This window comes from Lepidochelys kempii, chromosome 3, assembly GCF_965140265.1.
Source record: "Lepidochelys kempii isolate rLepKem1 chromosome 3, rLepKem1.hap2, whole genome shotgun sequence".
NCBI classification, from domain to species: Eukaryota; Metazoa; Chordata; order Testudines; family Cheloniidae; genus Lepidochelys; species Lepidochelys kempii.
In genome coordinates, this window is record NC_133258.1 from 45,497,809 (window position 1) to 45,516,098 (window position 18,290).

An 18,290-nucleotide genomic window follows, 5' to 3' on the forward strand; every position below is an offset into this window, starting at 1 on the left:
TGTGGAATAATGTGATGCCTGTATGACAGAAGTTATGGTGCTTACCATTTTCAGTCAGGGAAGCTGTTTCAGAGAAACTTAGAAAACTTGTTCAAAAGGACATTATTGAGGAGATTGACTCCTCAGAATGGGTTTCACCTATAGTAGTGATGCAGAAGAAGGGTAGAGGCATTCGCCTTTATGTGGACTTAAAGGAGCCAAATAAAGCTATTGTGATTGACAGCCATCCTCTTTCTCACATAGAAGAAGTATTTGCAGAACTCCGAGAAGCAAAGATGTTTTCTACTCTTGATTTGCGGAGCGCATACTACCAGGTTATGTTGCATGAAGATAGCAGAGACCTCACAGCATTTATTACACGAGGGATTATTTCATTTTAAACGTGTTCCATACGGTCTTGCATCTGCCCCAAGTGCCTTCCAAAAAATGTCATTGATTCTGAAGAATCAACATGGAGTTCAGTGCTATCTGGATGATATTATCGTGTTTGGAAATACTTCTGAGGACCATGACAATCCGCAGTCTGTACTAAATTGCATCAGCAAAGCAGGCCTCAAGTCAATAGGTGCAAATGCAAATTTAGACAAACTGAACTCTCCTTTCTGGGGCATACAATTTCACAGGCTGGACTAAAACCTGATCCAGATCATATCCTGGCAATTTCAAATGCTCCTCCTCCAGCAGATTTGCAAACCTGAACATAGAACACAGTGAGTGCCTCTAGACTATGGTTCACAAACCACTTCCAGGGATACTACCCTATTCCCAAACACTATGATTAGTTGAACCAGCTAGCATCATTAGTGTTGCTAGTACACTGCAATGTAGCTTGGTACACTTTCCTTTTCAAGGAACTTGAGGAACTCTTCATTTGTGACTGGAATATCTCCACTTCCTTTCCTTTTTAACTCCAAAATTCATTGTAGAAATGCCAGCTGTCACTTGGACCACATACAAAATGGTTCTCCACGTTGTACGTTATGCCAAAAACTTTGTATCTGTAATAACAATATCTTTGCTTTGATAAAGTGATTATGCAAAGAACTCGCATCTAATCAATATTTAAAATATTTTAATTATTAGTCCATTCAGACTACATGGAAAAGAGCTACACAGAGGGCAGATGCAAAGTTTTCCTGGATTGTGACATTTCATTCTCTGACTAGTTAGTGAATGGCATTTGAATAGATGCCATTTAGTTCTTGGCTATAGCAACTTCCTACTTACTTGCTATCGTGCACATCAGTTTCTGAAGGAAATAGCCAGATTTTCTGTGACATTTACTCAACTGACATAATCCATTTTGCTTATTCACTTTGACTCTGAAGTTGTAGAATCAATTAAGTTTATTATAATACTATATGTTAATTGAACAATTATTGCTGTTAGGTGTCATCAGTGATCAACACTATATTTAAGTATTCTTAAGGATTTGCATTCAAAGTCCCAGTTTTGCAGAGAAGGCAAGTTTCTTCATGAATCTGGTGCCTCTCTAAAATGCTGGGGTCAGGATAGAGCTGTGTCAACAGGTGGGCAATACTCATGGGGTGCAACCTTCCAACACCATTGCCTGACCCCAGCCCTCCGGCACAGCCTTGTTCACTTCCCCTGTGGAGAAGACTGACTATCTTATGTGGTCAGTCAAAACCTGCATATACAACATAGGTAAGATAGAGGTATCACATGTGTCATAAATATAAAGGGAAGGGTAAACACCTTTAAATCCCTCCTGGCCAGAGGAAAAACCCTTTCACCTGTAAAGGGTTAAGAAGCTAAGACAACCTTGCTGGCACCTGACCAAAATGACCAATGAGGAGACAAGATACTTTCAAAGCTGGGGGGGGGGGAGACAAAGGGTTCTCTCTGTTTGTGTGTGGTTTTTGCTGGGACCAGGGCAGGAATGCAGGTCAGAACTCCTGTAAAAAGTCAGTAAGCAATCTAGTTAGATATGCGTTAGATTCTGTTTTGTTTAAATGGCTGATAAAATAAGTTGTGCTGAATGGAATGTATATTCCTGTTTTTGTGCCTTTTTGTAACTTAAGGTTTAGCCTAGAGGGATTCTCTATGTTTTGAATCTGATTACCCTGTAAGGTATTTACCATCCTGATTTTACAGAGGTGATTCTTTTACTTTTTCTTTAATTAAAATTCTTCTTTTAAGAACCTGATTGCTTTTTCCTTGTTCTTAAGATCCAAGGGTTTGGGTCTGTGTTCACCTATGCAAATTGGTGAGGATTTTTAATCAAGCCTTCCCCAGGAAAGGGGGTGTAGGGCTTGGGGAGATTTTGGGGGGAAAGACGTTTCCAAGTGGGCTCTTTCCCTGTTATATTTGTTAGATGCTTGGTGGTGGCAGCAATAGAGTCCAGGGACAAAAGGTAAAATAGTTTGTACCTTGAGGAAGTTTTAACCTAAGCTGGTAAAAATAAGCATAGGGAGTTTTTCATGCAGGTCCCCACATCTGTACCCTAGAGTTCAGAGTGGGGAAGGAACCTTGACAACATGTAACAGCATGTTGCTCAGGAACAAAGTGTTAGCTCAGGGAGTTACTTCTTCCAGCTGCTTTAGAACAGTTTGATGGTTGAAGGGACATGTCATCTGGGGTGACTCTAGGCTTGTTTTGTCACATACAATCAGTTAAAACCTAGCTCCTTGTCTGATTTTCTAATTAATAAATAATTAACTCCTTGCTAATTGTAACAGTTCAGGACAACTGCTTCTGTATTCCCTCTCTCCCCCTGGCCTCCCATCAGAGATCCACCAAGGGCACCCACTCAAGCCATCACCTCCTTTGGGGAGAGACTAGATTTTTTCCAAACTGGACAGTTCCCTGCAAACTTTGTGATAATCCTAGCAATCCAGACTGCCTAAAAAGCGAGCATCTGTGCTTTGCTTTGTTTTCTCTCCAGAGGCTATGCCCAGTGTTTACTTGCTGTTATAAGTTACCACCTCATCTGGCATCTCTCTTCCCCTTGGTGAACTTCCTGCCATCTGCTTATAAGGCCCAGTGTTTAATAGATCATCAGCTAGCTCCACCTCATCTGGTCAGGAGGCAATCAATCAATCAATCCCGCCAAAGGTGAGGAGCATGTCACTAACTGGGGTTTTTCCCCTTCTGTAGTAGGTGATAGGAGAAACCCCATCAAACTAATTTAAATCTTTATCACATTAATTTGATGAAATTTCTAAAAATTAAATCTTAAAATAATTTTGTCTTTGAATAAGGAACTGTGAATGATGAATGAGGAGCTAGTAACATGAATATGGAACTGAGAATAAGGAACTGACTCAGCCTCTTCAGCCCCTCTCTTCAATCATTTATTCTAATAGCCAATGAATCCTTAAAGCAAATGATCACTGTGATTGTCTCCCACAATTTGAATTTGAACCTATTTTTGGCAGTCTCCTTGGCTGTGAGAGCTATGGTTTCCCTTCTCAAAGTCTCAGGCATGCTCTTGATTGTTTTCGAGATGCAGATAACTATAGCCCCAAGGAATAGGCAACTATAAAAAACAACATTAATTAAAGCTAGCCTCTTCCACCTACTTTGGAAAATTCACTTGCCAATGCAGAAATTCCATGGCTGTGGCAATAAGGGAAGACGATACAAAGGAAACATTTGAATAAGAAAGGTGAAATATCTTTGGAACTCCTTTTCAGAATTATATATTTAGGATAGTTTGAAACTCAACACTGAGCACAAGTTTGTTGTTTTTTCTTTTATAAACAAAAATGGGCAAAGAATGATTTATTGTCAATTTTTGCATTGTTACAAAACAAAGACCCAATCTGGCTAACACTTAAACTTCCATTGACTGCAAGGACAGCAGAACCAACCCCCAACTTTGATCTGGATGACAGTAACAATCAGAACATTCACTTAGCTAATAATTCCTGTGCAAACTTTTAGAATCGGCACACATTGCACCAAGTATGTGAAAAGCAATATAAAACACCATATTTAATATTAGACACATCCTCTCCTCTCAGGAGAGAATAATTTGTGAAGGTGAAAAGATGGATTGTGTATCCGGTTTAATGATAACCAATGAACAGAAGTCTGGATTTCCTAAGAAAGTGCTTTCATTTCACATCTCTAGATGCCTTAAAGATTTGGGGGAGATTATACTAGATAACATCCCATGGGATCAGTTCTGATTTAACTCAGACCACTGTAAATAAAGAGTAACTCCAATAGATATGTAATAGTATGTAGCACTATTTAGTACATATCAGTGTAAAAACAGTACATTCACAATCAGGCCCATGTATATTCAAACATGGGTGTGCTTGAGTTTTCTTTATTTGCTTTGATTTGTTTTTCATCACTTCCTTACTGTTTGTGCGCCTGATGCAGAGCCTATTGAAGTCAATGGAAAGACTCCAATTGATTACAATAGGCTTAGGATCAGGCCTTGTGTTTTGGAGATTTTCCATGGGGGGAAGGGTCAAGGTGGTGTATTCATAACATACTAAAGTCTTTGAGACTAATTAATTAGAAGATATTCAGTGCTGGCTCTTGGGGGTAATTCAAAAGCGATTAATTCTAATGCTGATTGAAAGTCAAATATAAATCTAAAATGAACAGCATTTCTTATTTATTTATATTTTCATTTCTTGGCTATTTTGTTACTAAATTAACAATAAACCAGAAAATCCATATGAAGTTCCCTGGCCTAAGGAAAATAGACATGCATGCTCTGCTCTTATTAAAGCTAACCATATTTTGTGTCTGCATGGTGCAGAAGACATAAAGCCAGCACTTATCCATTGAAGAGCTACTGCACAGGCCATAGCTGTGCATATTTGCTCCTGTTGCCGCGCTAACATGCTTAAGTATGATCTGGTGGGACTATCTGTGATGGGGCGGTTTGTCCCTGCATTTGGTACTGCGGAGGCTAATCCTTCCCTCCTAGCAGAAGAAGCCCTGCCCCTGAGGCTCTGCCGGGCATGGTCCACCTGGAAGTCAGGTATAAAAGCCTGCAGAGCTGCTCAGTCAGGGTAGATCACTGGCAGCGAAGGAGGCTCGTCGCTCTCTCTAGCAGAAGAGAGGCCCGCACCCCAGGAAGCGGAGGCCAGACATGCCCAGATGCACTGTAGAGGATGCCATGGAGCTGGTTGAATCTGAGGAATGGGTAGGAAGTGACCCAGGGAGTCCATAAAGGGAAATGGTGTTGAGACTGTTCAGGCCAGCATGTTTCAGGAGGATCCCTGCCAGACCACTGGTGAGGAAAACTTGTCACCAACAGGGCCCTGGGTCGGGACCTGGGGCAGGAGGCAGGACTGGGTCCCCTACCTCGACCACCCACCTTTGAGAAGGGGTAGCCCCACACAGTGAGTTGATTGGACTCCAGTCACTAGGCTGCATTACCCCACTAGAGATGGGGAATTAGATGGACTCTGGCCATTGGGCCGCACCGCTCTAGGTGCGCATTGTATGGACTCCGGCCTCTAGGCCGCATTACCCCACTAGGGAAGTGGAAGTAGATGGGCCACACTGTGCTAACTACAGAAGGGTTTAGAACAAGGACTTGGGCGAAGAGAGGCTGTGTTACCTCCCACCACCTTGACTAGGGGCTGGCGAGGTTCTAGCCCTGTGACTTCCATCTCTAAACTTAAATGATAGTTGAGATTGAATATAGTTGCCCTATAAACACAACTATTGTCACATGTGGTGCTGGCTTTTGTGACATGATTTTCCCACTGTGAAATGAACTGAGAGCACAAGACAGACATCACATGATAACAGCATGCTGTCACTACCAATCGGGACTAGAGTCAGGCTGGGGATTTTGAGGTGGGATACTCTGCAGTTCATTACCAATTGCCTGAGCCATCTCATACCCTCCAAACAGCATTCTGCATAGTCAACTCCACCTCCTGCTCCTCCCCCTCTCCTCCCCCCAACCCCACATCCCCCTGAGTCAAGTTCATCTGCTCCATTTACAGACAAATCATTTGTCTTTGTTTGGTTTTAAAGCTTGCAGAACCAGATTAGCAAACTGTACCCAGTCAATATCTGCCAAAGAGTCTCAAGTGTTTACCCATTATACAAACTTCACACAAAAGGATTTGACACTGTATCCATTCCTAGGGTTTGAATAATGTTTTAAGCTATCTTTCTGAGTCAGGTCTGCCCAGACCATATACGACAAACAAAAGTTTTTCTTTTTGGCTAGTTTGGGCTGAGTGTGCTAAAATATACCCTGGAGATCTGGGAGCCAGAACTCCTCAGTGAGAAGTGGATTTCTTGTTTATAGCATAACCAGGTAATCAATAGATGACATTACTGAAGCCGGAAGCCAGGTACAATAGCCTAGCAAATGAAAGTCCACAGTCCTGTTCTGCTGCGATGCGCTGCATCTGAAGCACTGTCAGTGTTTCCATTGTAAATCCCATTTTGAGGGAATTTGTTTCTTGGGTGGACATGCTCTGGGCCAGGAAGCTCATATTTTGTTTGCCAGTTTTCAAAAATATTAGTCAGTGTATCTGCAGGTTGTCCCCCAGCCCAGGAAGGATTAAACACCACACCCAGAGTCTGCTCAGGCCCTTTCTGCGGAGCACCATTTATTGGTTGCACCAACAATTTTCAGTTCAACTGCAAAATAAAAAACAAACTGCCGTTTGAATAAATCCAGTAGCTAAAACAGGTCCGTGCCTCTGACTTGGGGCTTCCTTACCAGAAACTGGCAGCTCCTCCCCAGGCCTCTTCTGAGACCATGAACTGGGGAGGCCTTTGTAAAGCACTTTAGAGATCTGTAGGGAAAAAAAGTTACATAAGTGAACAGTCTTATCTATTTTACAAGATAATGTCTGAACAGACATGAGGGAAAAGAATGAGCCACACTGGTATCTTTGATCACTAGCAGACCAGGAGGGAGAAAAGGGTGTTGATTGAGGCTATATCTACACTACCACTTATGTCAGTATGACTTATGTAGCTCGGGGGTGTGAATAGATGACCCCTCCCCCCCGACTGACATAAGTTACACCAACCTAAGTCCCAGTGTGGACAGTGCTATGTTGGCACAGGAGAGCTTCTTCTGCCAACATAGCTGCTGCCGCTCATTGGGAGTGGATTAATTAAGTCGACAGGAGAGCTCTCTCCCATCAGCTTAGAACAGATCCACTTGAGCAGTGGTTCACAGGGCTTTTCCAGGGGGTACATTAGCTCATCTAGATATTAGCCTAGTTTTATAACAGGCTACATAAAAAGTACTAGTAAAGTTAGTACAAACTAAAATTTCATGCAATGACTTATTTATACTGCTCTGTATACTGTACACTGACATGTAAGTGCAATATTTATATTCCAGTTGATTTATTTTAGAATTTTATGGTAAAAATGAGAAAGTAAGCCGTTTTTCAACAATAGTGTGCTGTGACACTTTTGTATTTTTACTGATTTTGTAAGTAAGTAGTTTTTTAGTGAGGTGAAACTTGGGTACGCAAGACAAATCAGACTCCTGAAAGGGTACAGTAGTCTGGAAAGGGTGATAGCCACCACACTAAAGAGCTTACAGCTGTATCAGCACCACTGTAAGCTCTAGTGTAGCCATAACCTAAGTCAGAGATGAGACCAGGAAAGCTAAAACAGATGTTTAGGGCTCAATTCTCATTTGCACTAAGGCCCTTTTACAGTGCTTTGCCTTTAAAGGGCGTGCAAATGTACATTGGTCTGTCACAGGTCCTTGTCTACAGCCAAGCTCTACGATACAACCACATTTGCTCCAACCCCTCAGACAGAGACAAACACCTACAAGATCTTTATCAAGCGTTCTTACAACTACAATACCCACCTGCGGAAGTGAAGAAACAGATGGACAGAGCCAGAAGAGTACCCAAAAGTCACCTACTACAGGACAGGCCCAACAAAGAAAATAACAGAACACTACTAGCCATCACCTTCAGCCCCCAACTAAAACCTCTCCAACGCATCATCAAGGATCTACAACCTGAAGGATGATCCATCACTCTCACAGATCTTGGGAGACAGGCCATTCCTTGCTTACAGACAGCCCCCCAACCTGAAGCAAATACTCACCAGCAACCACACACCACAAAACAGAGCCACTAACCCAGGAACCTATCCTTGCAACAAAGCCTGTTGCTAACTGTGTCCACATATCTATTCAGGGAACACCATCATAGGGCCTAATCACATCAGCCACACAATCAGAGGCTCGTTCACCTGCACATCTACCAATGTGATATATGTCATCATGTGCCAGCAATGCCCCTCCGCCACGTACATTGGTCAGACCGGACAGTCTCTACGCAAAAGAATAAATGGACACAAATCAGACGTCAAGAATTATAACATTCAAAAACCAGTCGGAGAACACTTCAATCTCTCTGGTCACTCCATTACAGACCTAAAAGTGGCAATTCTTCAACAAAAAAAAACTTCAAAAAACAGACTCCAATGAGAGACTGCTGAATTGGAATTAATTTGCAAACTGGATACATTAACTTAGGCTTGAATAAAGACTGGGAGTGGATGTGTTATTACACAAAGTAAAACTATTTCCTCATGTTTATTCCTCTCCCCCGCGCCCCCCCACCGTTCCTCACACTTTCTTGTCAACTGCTGGAAATGGCCCACCTTGATTATCACTACACAAGGTCCCCCCCCCCCCCCCCCCCCGCGCTTCTGCTGGTAATAGCTCACCTTACCTGATCACTCTTGTTACAGTGCATATGGTAACACCCATTGTTTCATGTTCTCTGTATATATAAATCTCCCCACTGTATTTTCCACTGAATGCATCCGATTAAGTGAGCTGTAGCTCACAAAAGTTTATGCTCAAATAAATTTGTTAGTCTCTAAGGTGCCACAATACTCCTGTTCTTTTTGCAGATACAGACTAACACGACTGCTACTCTGAAACCTAGTGTAAATGAGAATCAGACAGTGAAACTATATTTCAGTGAAATAAAAAACAAAAGAAGAGACACACATACAGGAAGGAAGTGTATATTTTTAGAGAGAACAAAAGATAGGGCTGAAATAAGAGAAGCAAAATACTTAAACTTTTTTACCAAAGAGTAGAAAGAAGAGAGAAAGATCTCTGATGAATACAAGAGGGAAACAAAGAAATTAGAAAAATTCCATTGGATTACCCAGTCCACCTCTCTGCAAATGCAGGATCTATAGATTAGGCAGTGGTATTGGCAATGTTGTTTGGTGAGAGGAGTGCACCCCTTTGGAAAATTCTGGCATTCTGTGCTACACTTGCACATAGGATGGGTATGTCCAAAACCTGCTGTGATGATCCACTAGGGCCTACATCACTCTGGAAGCCTGGGCTGATTGTGGGAGGAAATGGGTGGTGGGGGAGAATGGAATGGGCATACAGATAGAATTGATATGTACAGCCTTTTGGGAGCCCAATTCTATTCCGCTCTGTGATATCTGGCACTTTGTTCACTTTGACCACATGCCTCTGCAACAAGCAATGCATTGACATGCAAGCCTCTGTGAGAACAGCACTCACTCTGGAAATCACAAAACCACAGTGGTGCGCAACTAACTGATAGGGTAACCAGTTTAGATAACTCTTATCAGAGATATTATCCTTTTGTTCTGACTCTGCAATTTTGGGGCTAATGAACCACAGAGATACAGAAAGAGCCTTTTCCCTCATTCTAACCATAATCCAATTGCAGTTGCCATGGGCGGCACATGAACCGTCAGCTGGGGGAGGCTAGCCCCCAGCCATGCCCCTTCTGCCTCAGGCTCCACCCCTTCTGTCAAGGTTCCTCCCCCACTCTGAACACTAGGGTACAGATGTGGGGACCTGCATGAAAACCTCCTAAGCTTATCTTTACCAGCTTAGGTCAAAAACTTCCCCAAGGTACAAAATATTCCACCCTTTGTCCTTGGATTGACCGCTACCACCACCAAACAAATACTGGTTACTGGGGAAGAGCTGTCTGGAAACATCTTTCCCCCCAAAATACTTCCCAAAACCTTGCACCCCACTTCCTGGACAAGGTTTGGTAAAAAGCCTCACCAATTTGCATAGGTGACCACAGACCCAAACCCTTGGATCTGAGAACAATGAAAAAGCATTCCGTTTTCTTACAAGAAGACTTTTAATAGAAATATGAGTAAATAGAAGTAAAGAAATCCCCTCTGTAAAATCAGGATGGTAGATACCTTACAGGGTAATTAGATTCAAAACATAGAGAACCCCTCTAGGCAAAACCTTAAGTTACAAAAAAGATACACAGACAGAAATAGTTATTCTATTCGGCACAATTCTTTTCTCAGCCATTTAAAGAAATCATAATTAACACATACCTAGCTAGATTACTTACTAAAAGTTCTAAGACTCCATTCCTGGTCTATCCCCGGCAAAAACAGCATATAGACAGACAGAGACCCTTTGTTTCTCTCCCTCCTCCCAGCTTTTGAAAGTATCTTGTCTCCTCATTGGTCATTTTGGTCAGATGCCAGCGAGGTTACCTTTAGCTTCTTAACCCTTTACAGGTGAGAGGAGTTTTCCTCTGGCCAGGAGGGATTTTAAAGAGGTTTACCCTTCCCTTTATATTTATGACACCTTCTATGCCCCTCTGCTGGAGTCCAGAGCCCTTCCCCTACACCATGGCCACCGGCCACCAGCCCCCACCCCAGGCTGGCACCCCCAGCCCTGGAGCACTGGGAGGGTGGGTGGTGCAGCCCCAGCCCCAGCTGGGGCCAGCACAGGGATACTGGAGCCACAAATAGAGCAGGAAGCGGGAGGTAGGGTCTGGGGGTGGAATGTGGGCAGGGCACAGGCTCCCCCAGATTATGGTACCTGCTGCTCATGACTGCTGCTCATCTCAGGTCGAGAACCACTGTGGTTGTGGTCAGGACACAAAAACAGTGCTCCATCAGCTGAACATCGTCCTCGATAAATGCACAGATGCAACTATTGCAGCAGGGGAGGTTACATAGCTCTTTGCCATGAACTGCTGCTCTCTCCCTGGCTCTCTGCAGTATACCTCCACTACCTGGCTGCAGCATGCATCCTGGCTTCCCGTTAAAGAAAAGGAAACTGGCAGCAGTACCCAGGGAATTATGGGAGTTTCTATTGTGATAGAAAGGGGGGTTATTGTACACCAAACCCAAACACCCAGCCAGGAGCGTGCCAGGGAGACCACACCTTGGAGAAAGCACTGCAGATGCTTCCGCAGCTAGGCCTTCGGGAGGGAGAGGGGGCAGTGTCCCAATAACCTCTGAGAAATGTGGTTAAGTGAAGGGTATTTTACGAGGGCTGGCAGAAGAGGGAAAGGTTGCAGGTATCCCAGGTACAGAGACTTACACGGTTCAAAGTGAGTAACAGTGATTCCTATTTGGGCAGAAACAACCCATGCCTGCAGATAGTGGGGCACAGAGTGAGGGCAGCCGGCTTCAGCAGTGTTATTGAGCATGCTCCGTCTTTTTTTTTCCTTTTCTTCATAATCATTTCTCTCATATTGTTATCTTTCTATCTATGCCTTCTTTTTAAAGTTTATTACCCAGCAACATATTCACAAGACCACAGTAGTTGTAATCATTTGAACCATATAAATACTAGGCTCAAATTATGAACCACGGGGTGCAAGATCACTACCTCCAGTATAGGCCACCAGGGAGTAATCCCACATTATAAACTTGCTGTTCCTTTAAAGTATACTTCTGTAATTTTAAATTTGCTTTTTTTTTAAATTACACAACAAAAAACTAGTACAAAATAGAAAAATCTTTCCATTTATCAGCACAGAAAGTTCAGGTGTGAAACAGAACATAGGCCAATTAAAGTAACACTCCCTTAGTCCATACCTGAAGTGGTCCTCAGTGCTTGTTATCACCAGTATAGGCAGTTTTTACTTTCCAGTGTCCCAGCATCTCAGATCTACTGTGCAACTTGGAGATTGTTCCCTAGAGTGAACCCACATACCAGCAACTCTGTAGGACATTACAGCTGCATGTGTAAGTGTCCCCCAGGAACAAACAGTGGTACGAGTCTGGGGCTTTCCAGACCCTGCATTGTCTTGCCACAGTATTTGAGGAGGGAAAACAAACTTCTTCCACACTGTATGGGCTGCAGTGGTTTCATATTTAACTTCATGAAGTTGGACCCTTGTTAATTTTCTTACCTTGCATCAACTGATGTCACTGCTTTTGTATCAAATGTTTAACTTTTCTGGGGTGATAAGAGGGCCAGCTTTCTTGCTTTATATTGCTGAAGGCTGCTCTTACTTTGCATAGCATGTATCCCCGCACAGACTAAACATGATATCAATATTAAAATACATTGACTTAATATCATACTTTTAAAAAAGCAATCACATCATGTATTATATACAATTAATAAAGCTTCATTAATGTTCTTGGCTTTGCTCATTCAAGGGATGCAGTACTTTTGCCGCTATATTCTGTTAAAATGCTGACAGCATATCGACGTCAGCTTCGTTTGAGAATAGCATACTAATTTCAAACAGTCCAGTTTCTGTGCCAATCCTATTAAAGCTGTGACTGTACAGTGGTTAGTATTCTGTGGTTACATCTACATTGCAATTAAAAACCCGTGTCTGGCCCTTGCCAGCTGACTTAGGCCCTTGGGGCTTGGGCTAAGGGGCTGTTTCATTGCTGTGAAGTTGTTCAGGCTCAGGCTGGAGCCTGGGCTCCAGGACCCTGTGAGGTGGTAGCCTGAGCCCCATGAGTAGAGTCCAAGTCAGCTGTCAGGGGCCAGTTGCAGGTGTCTAATTGCAGTGTAAAGATACCCCATGTTGTGGCCACAGCAACCTCGATTCGAATCTCAGTCACAGCACCACTATGTTGGGATAGCCTCCAAGACCTCTTCCAGTTGGTTCCCCGAGAGCTCAGTTCTTCTCTGGTCTGGTCACTCAGGTTCCTTAGTTTGCCATACAGCAAAACTACACTTTGTTAATCAGACTCAAATGTAGAGGGTGGGTATAGGGTGTACCACCCATCCAAAGTTACACAGAACCCCCCCCTTACTTTATACACATTTACACATCACATTACATTTCCTAGACATTGCACCACATATTTGGGGATTGGCTTGGTTATTTTACAGGAACCAATCCCTGTGCAGCACCCACTGCCCAGACGCTGTCCCTGTTCAACTTTACTCTTTACCTCATCTTTATATCCCCAACTTTGCTTGCCCATTGTTATCTTTTTCTTAGTAAATGGTGCCCTGGGTGTTGCCCCTGTTATCTTAGCTAGCTCAGGCTGCTTTTAGCTTATTGACTCACTTATTTAACTGGGCACAAACATTCCATTTTCAGCCTACTGATCTAGTTACCTCCCTTGTTCTGTCTGCCAAGAAATGACGCCTCCCTCACATTTAATTAATTACATCAAGCCCAGGCATACACAAGCTAATGGACATACCCAAAATTGCTGACAGTCTCCCTTTTCTTGTCTGCCATTGTTGAAAGTTGCTCAGTTCTGCTCAGGATCTGTGGTCCAATCCAGAGACTGCTGTCGGACATCCTTGTCAAAAGCATATTCCTCTGAGATATCATGTGTCAGTCTTTCAGACACCCCTGGGCTGTGTCTTGGAGCAGTAGGCCAAGAAAATCCAACTGGGTGGCCTCATCCCAGCCATTTATTTGGGCAGCTTGTTCACAAAGATTCATCCAGCTGGACCAGATGTGGCCATCCCCTGTGTAAATTCCATGCATGAAGATGGGCCACTGTGTCTCTCCATCTGCACTGCCCTGTCTATTTCTACTCTCGGCGCTTAGGGGAACACAACGAACATCAGAGTTGTTCATTTCTGCCAACCAAGAAATCTTTGTACCTATGGAACCTGTCTCTTAAACTCTGCCAGCCAAATCTGTCAGTTGGCATCCCATCACTACCACTAGTGTAATTATTGTGGCTGCTCAGTATACCAAACCCCTAGGGTGCAGTAGCAAGCCAGGTGTACCACAACATGGAGGCAAGCATTGCAGATGTTTCAGCAGCTAGGCCTTGTAGGCGTTAACCGCGGTGGGTCCCCATACCAACTCAGACATATGGCTCAGTGAAAGCATATTTGACTAGGGCTGGCAGGAAAGAGAAAGGTTACCAATATCCGGGAGACAAAAAGACTTACACAGAGTTCAACATGAACAACAGCAGTTCTGTTGATTGGCCCCTAGGGACCCAGTTGTTTGCCTCCCTAGGGGCCAAGCAATTTAGAGTCAGGACCCTTCAGGCCTCAGGTGTCCTCCAGTTTCAGTTGCTGTTCCAGCAAATAGGGACTTTCGGATTCCAGGACAGGTTTGGTTAGTGTCTCTCATTAAGGCCCCTCCGCACTGGCTCCCTGCTTAGCCGCTGCTGCTCCCCCATATGTCCCACACAGACTTGCACCCAGCTGCATCATCCGGCAATCACAGCTTGTTCCATAGGCAGATCTGCCCACAGTTTGTGGGCTTCTCTCCAGCTCTCTGCTGCCAATTTTCCAAAGAAAGTCCAACCACTTCCTGGCTCAGGACCTTTCCCCTGACCAAGGGAAGTGCAGTGGGGAGGTGGCTTATGAACATGGTAGTCCCCTGCTTTGCAGATCGATCACAATTTCTCCTCACATAATTCTTTTGGGTTCTCATAAGGCCCTATGAAGTCTCCCACAAGCCATTACTTCAAATATTTGTGCCTGGAACTGGGAGTGAGTGAGTGAGTGAATGAATGAAGGGAGGGGAGGAAAAACTGCAAGTAAAAGAGTATAGCTACTGTGGGTACACTGGACAGTTATTTACATCAGCAGCTATCTCACCAGTGGAAGTACCAATGGTTCAGTTTTGTAGTGTAGATGCAGCCTGTTACAAACCCAGTTAAAGAATGATAGCACAGACAGGGCCTTAGACAGCTGAGAGCTGCAGCTAGATTTTAGCATATTGTAACATTGTTTCACTGCGTTAATTCTCCAGTCCTCCAAACAGTTCTCCAGGAAAAAAAACAAAAAACAAAAACAAAGTACAAACAATTTGAAAAAACAAACACCAGCAAAACAGAACCCCATTGAATCTATTTCTGTACATCCTAAAGGAACAATAAAAAGCATGAACAATGTTGATGTTGTTTGCAGTACTCCTTTCAAATAAATGGAGAAGAGAGGGAAAATATATTAGATTTCTATATCTATATAAAGCTTGATGACTGGTGAACAGGAAACCACACCTACATGACTCAGGAGAGAGGGAAAAAAAGCAGAACTAGAAGAAATACACAGGAAAATAAGACCTGGAGAGTAACTGGAAGGCAAAGACTTCTGAAGGACAGTAGAAGAGAAGGTGTTATGTGCCCTCCAGAAATGCAATACAAAGAAATTACATAACGTTTCAAGTCCACGGGCAGAAAAAAAGGAAAAACTGCACAGAAAAGGGGATGAAATTTGAGCTATCTGAACCACTGGGAGCCTGCTAGAGACACAGACCCCATATAGGTTACATTTGTTATTATCTTTTGTGGCGTAACAGTGGTATATACAGGATAATACATCTGCTTATTTTCAAATAGTAACAGAAATTCTAAGCTATAGTTACTTGGATACATACGCCTTTTGCCAGTGTTTAGAGCTGCAACCAACTGAGGATAAAAGATCTCACAAGCTACTTCTCAGTGTCTGACCCCCCTTTTCTAAGAAAGCTAAGTGAAAAGCTAACAAAAAGCCAGTCTGCAATATTATCTGGGACCAACAGGGCTATAACACAACACATCCTGTCAGCTGCCAGTGACCTTGATCACTCTCAGTCATGCTTCAGGCCAGGGCATGGTATGGAGAAATAGTGTTGCTCTGGGGGATGACCTCCTTGTGTCCATAGAAAGGGAAGTACATCCATGCTTCTCCTGCTGGATCTCTCTGTAGCATTGGCTACTGTTGTTCTCCTGCTGCTCCTGTTCTACCTTCCAGAAGCTGCAGGTGTGACCACAAACACCTTGCAATGTCTCAGGTCTTTACTCTCAGACCAAGCCTGGAGGATTATTATGGGATCACAGGTTCTGGAGGGGCAACAGTTCTTGAGTCTTATCAGGTTCAGTCCTGTCCCCCATGTTATTCCACTGGTGAAATAATGCCTGTGGTATGTGGACAACACCAAAATCTACTCACACATAGCACCACCTCTCCCACTGCTTAGACAAAATCAGCACCTTCATGAAGCATTAGCTGGCTAAAGCTAAACCTTGGCAACTCCAAGGTGGTGCTGGTAGAAAGAGGGAAGGGCTTTGAAGAAATGGCACTCTCTGGAACATCGCTTCCAGCATTTTGCTGTGATTTTTTTTTTTTTTGTCCATTTTGTTTCGCAAGACTGGTGTGTGAAAATATTTTGTCATTTCCTAATGTTTTTCTTTCCACGTGGTGGGAACTTGTACTGAACAGGTCTCTGAACTTGCCCGCACAAAATGTGTGTCTGCATAATTCACAACTGCATGCAGAGGAGAGTTAATACAATTGAAAATATGGCCCCCTGTATTCATAAGGAGATGGTAGTTAATCAAATATTCCAGATCATTTGTGGTCATTAGAGATCCCATGGCACTTTTTGTAGGGTGCTAACTGGCATCCTGGCTATCTTCCAACTTGCATAATTACATTCTGCCTGCTCAGATTGTCCTCTGCAGTTTCCTCTGGATTTGGCATCTTTCCTCATTTCCTGACCTAAACTGTTGTGCAGTGTTGCTGTGCACTGTTAAATGGCTGCTGTTTCCCAGCCAAGAGATGGATTTCAGTGCTGGGAGATGCATTCACATGGGTGTTATGAGGGTTAATTAGCTAATATTTGTAAAAATGCTTTAAAATTCTTGGATGAAAGGCACTATAGTGGTATAAAAGTATGGGGCCAGCTGTGCAAAGAATTGAGTGCTCTCCGTTCCCAGTGGCTTCAGTGAAACCACTGAATACAGACAGATCTCATCTAGTAATAAAGGAAGAGGAACCACCATTTTAGCTCCCAGGTTTATGGTTATTAATATGGACAGTGATAAAACGGCTGGAAAGAAAGGACTAGTAAGTCTCAAGATGAGACAGCCTTGAATTGATGGTGTTCAATCAGGTGATTCAAAAAGATATGGATCAAATTCTTTTTTCAGGTACACTCAGGCAATCACACTGTGAGGCAGGATCCATCCCATAATCTTCAAACAGACACATTAACTACTACTGCGAACTGTTGCATCAGCATTCTCTAAACTCTCAAACAGTTTTTCAAGCTGGAAGTTGTATTAAAAGATAAGAAAATAAAAATCAGACAGATGTGTTCAGGCAAGCTGGCCTGAAGAAGTTCATTGTCTCTCTATTTTTAATAAGCAGTTGAAACTGTTTTGCTTCTTCTGCTCTTTAGCAAGGAACAGCTGCTTTAGAAAGACTGGAAAACTGGAAGAAAGCAACTATGTTCTTATGAACATGAATGTGCAAAAGAGAAACACAGTATATCTGACGAAGACTATATATGAATGCTTCTTCTGTCACATTTGAGGCAAGTTGCATATTTTAAGCCATTAAGAACAACTACCTGTTATTTCTAGATAGGTTTTAGACAACTATGACATCCAAGGAGGAAAGAAGCATGGGTTAATGCCTAGAACAGGGAATGAGGAATCAGAGCTTCCTGGCTTTGTCAATTATTTGCTCTTTGGCCTTGATTAAGTTAGAGTTTAAAGGATTGTATTATTCTCTAAACAATCTCATATTTCTAATTAAAAACACTTCCTTGCCTCACAGGGAAGATGTCAGAATTAATGTTTAGAAAGCACTTGGAGATCCTTAGATGAAGGGTATCTGATACATACAACATATTGTATGTGTTCCTAAAACTAATGCTGTGACACGTTATAACGCTATAAGGGATATGCTAACTCAACGGCTTTTGCCAGGCTGCAATTGCAGAAGCCAAATGTAAGATCTGGTTACAAGTTTATATGAGTCCATAGTGTCGCTACTTTTCTGAAACCAAATAAATTACTATGTATATACATTCTCTTGCTTGATTTCTTATTCTCTCTGCAAGATCTGACAACTGGCTCCCAGTGTTTTTTCTATGAAAATAGCACAACTTAATTAAACATCTTGAGCTACTCACTAGCCTTAAGTAACAGATAATACCTGAAAAGAATAATCCAAGAGAGGTGACTTTTGGGTCTGATTCTCATTTACACTAATATCCTTTATAGGGGGAATGCATTACATTAGTGTTTTACACAACCAATGCATGGAAACAGGCACCATTAAAGAGACAATATCATCATTTTCTTGTTGCAGTGATTGGAAATTACCAATTTTTTGGCATCCCTTGCAGACAGAGCAATTAAAC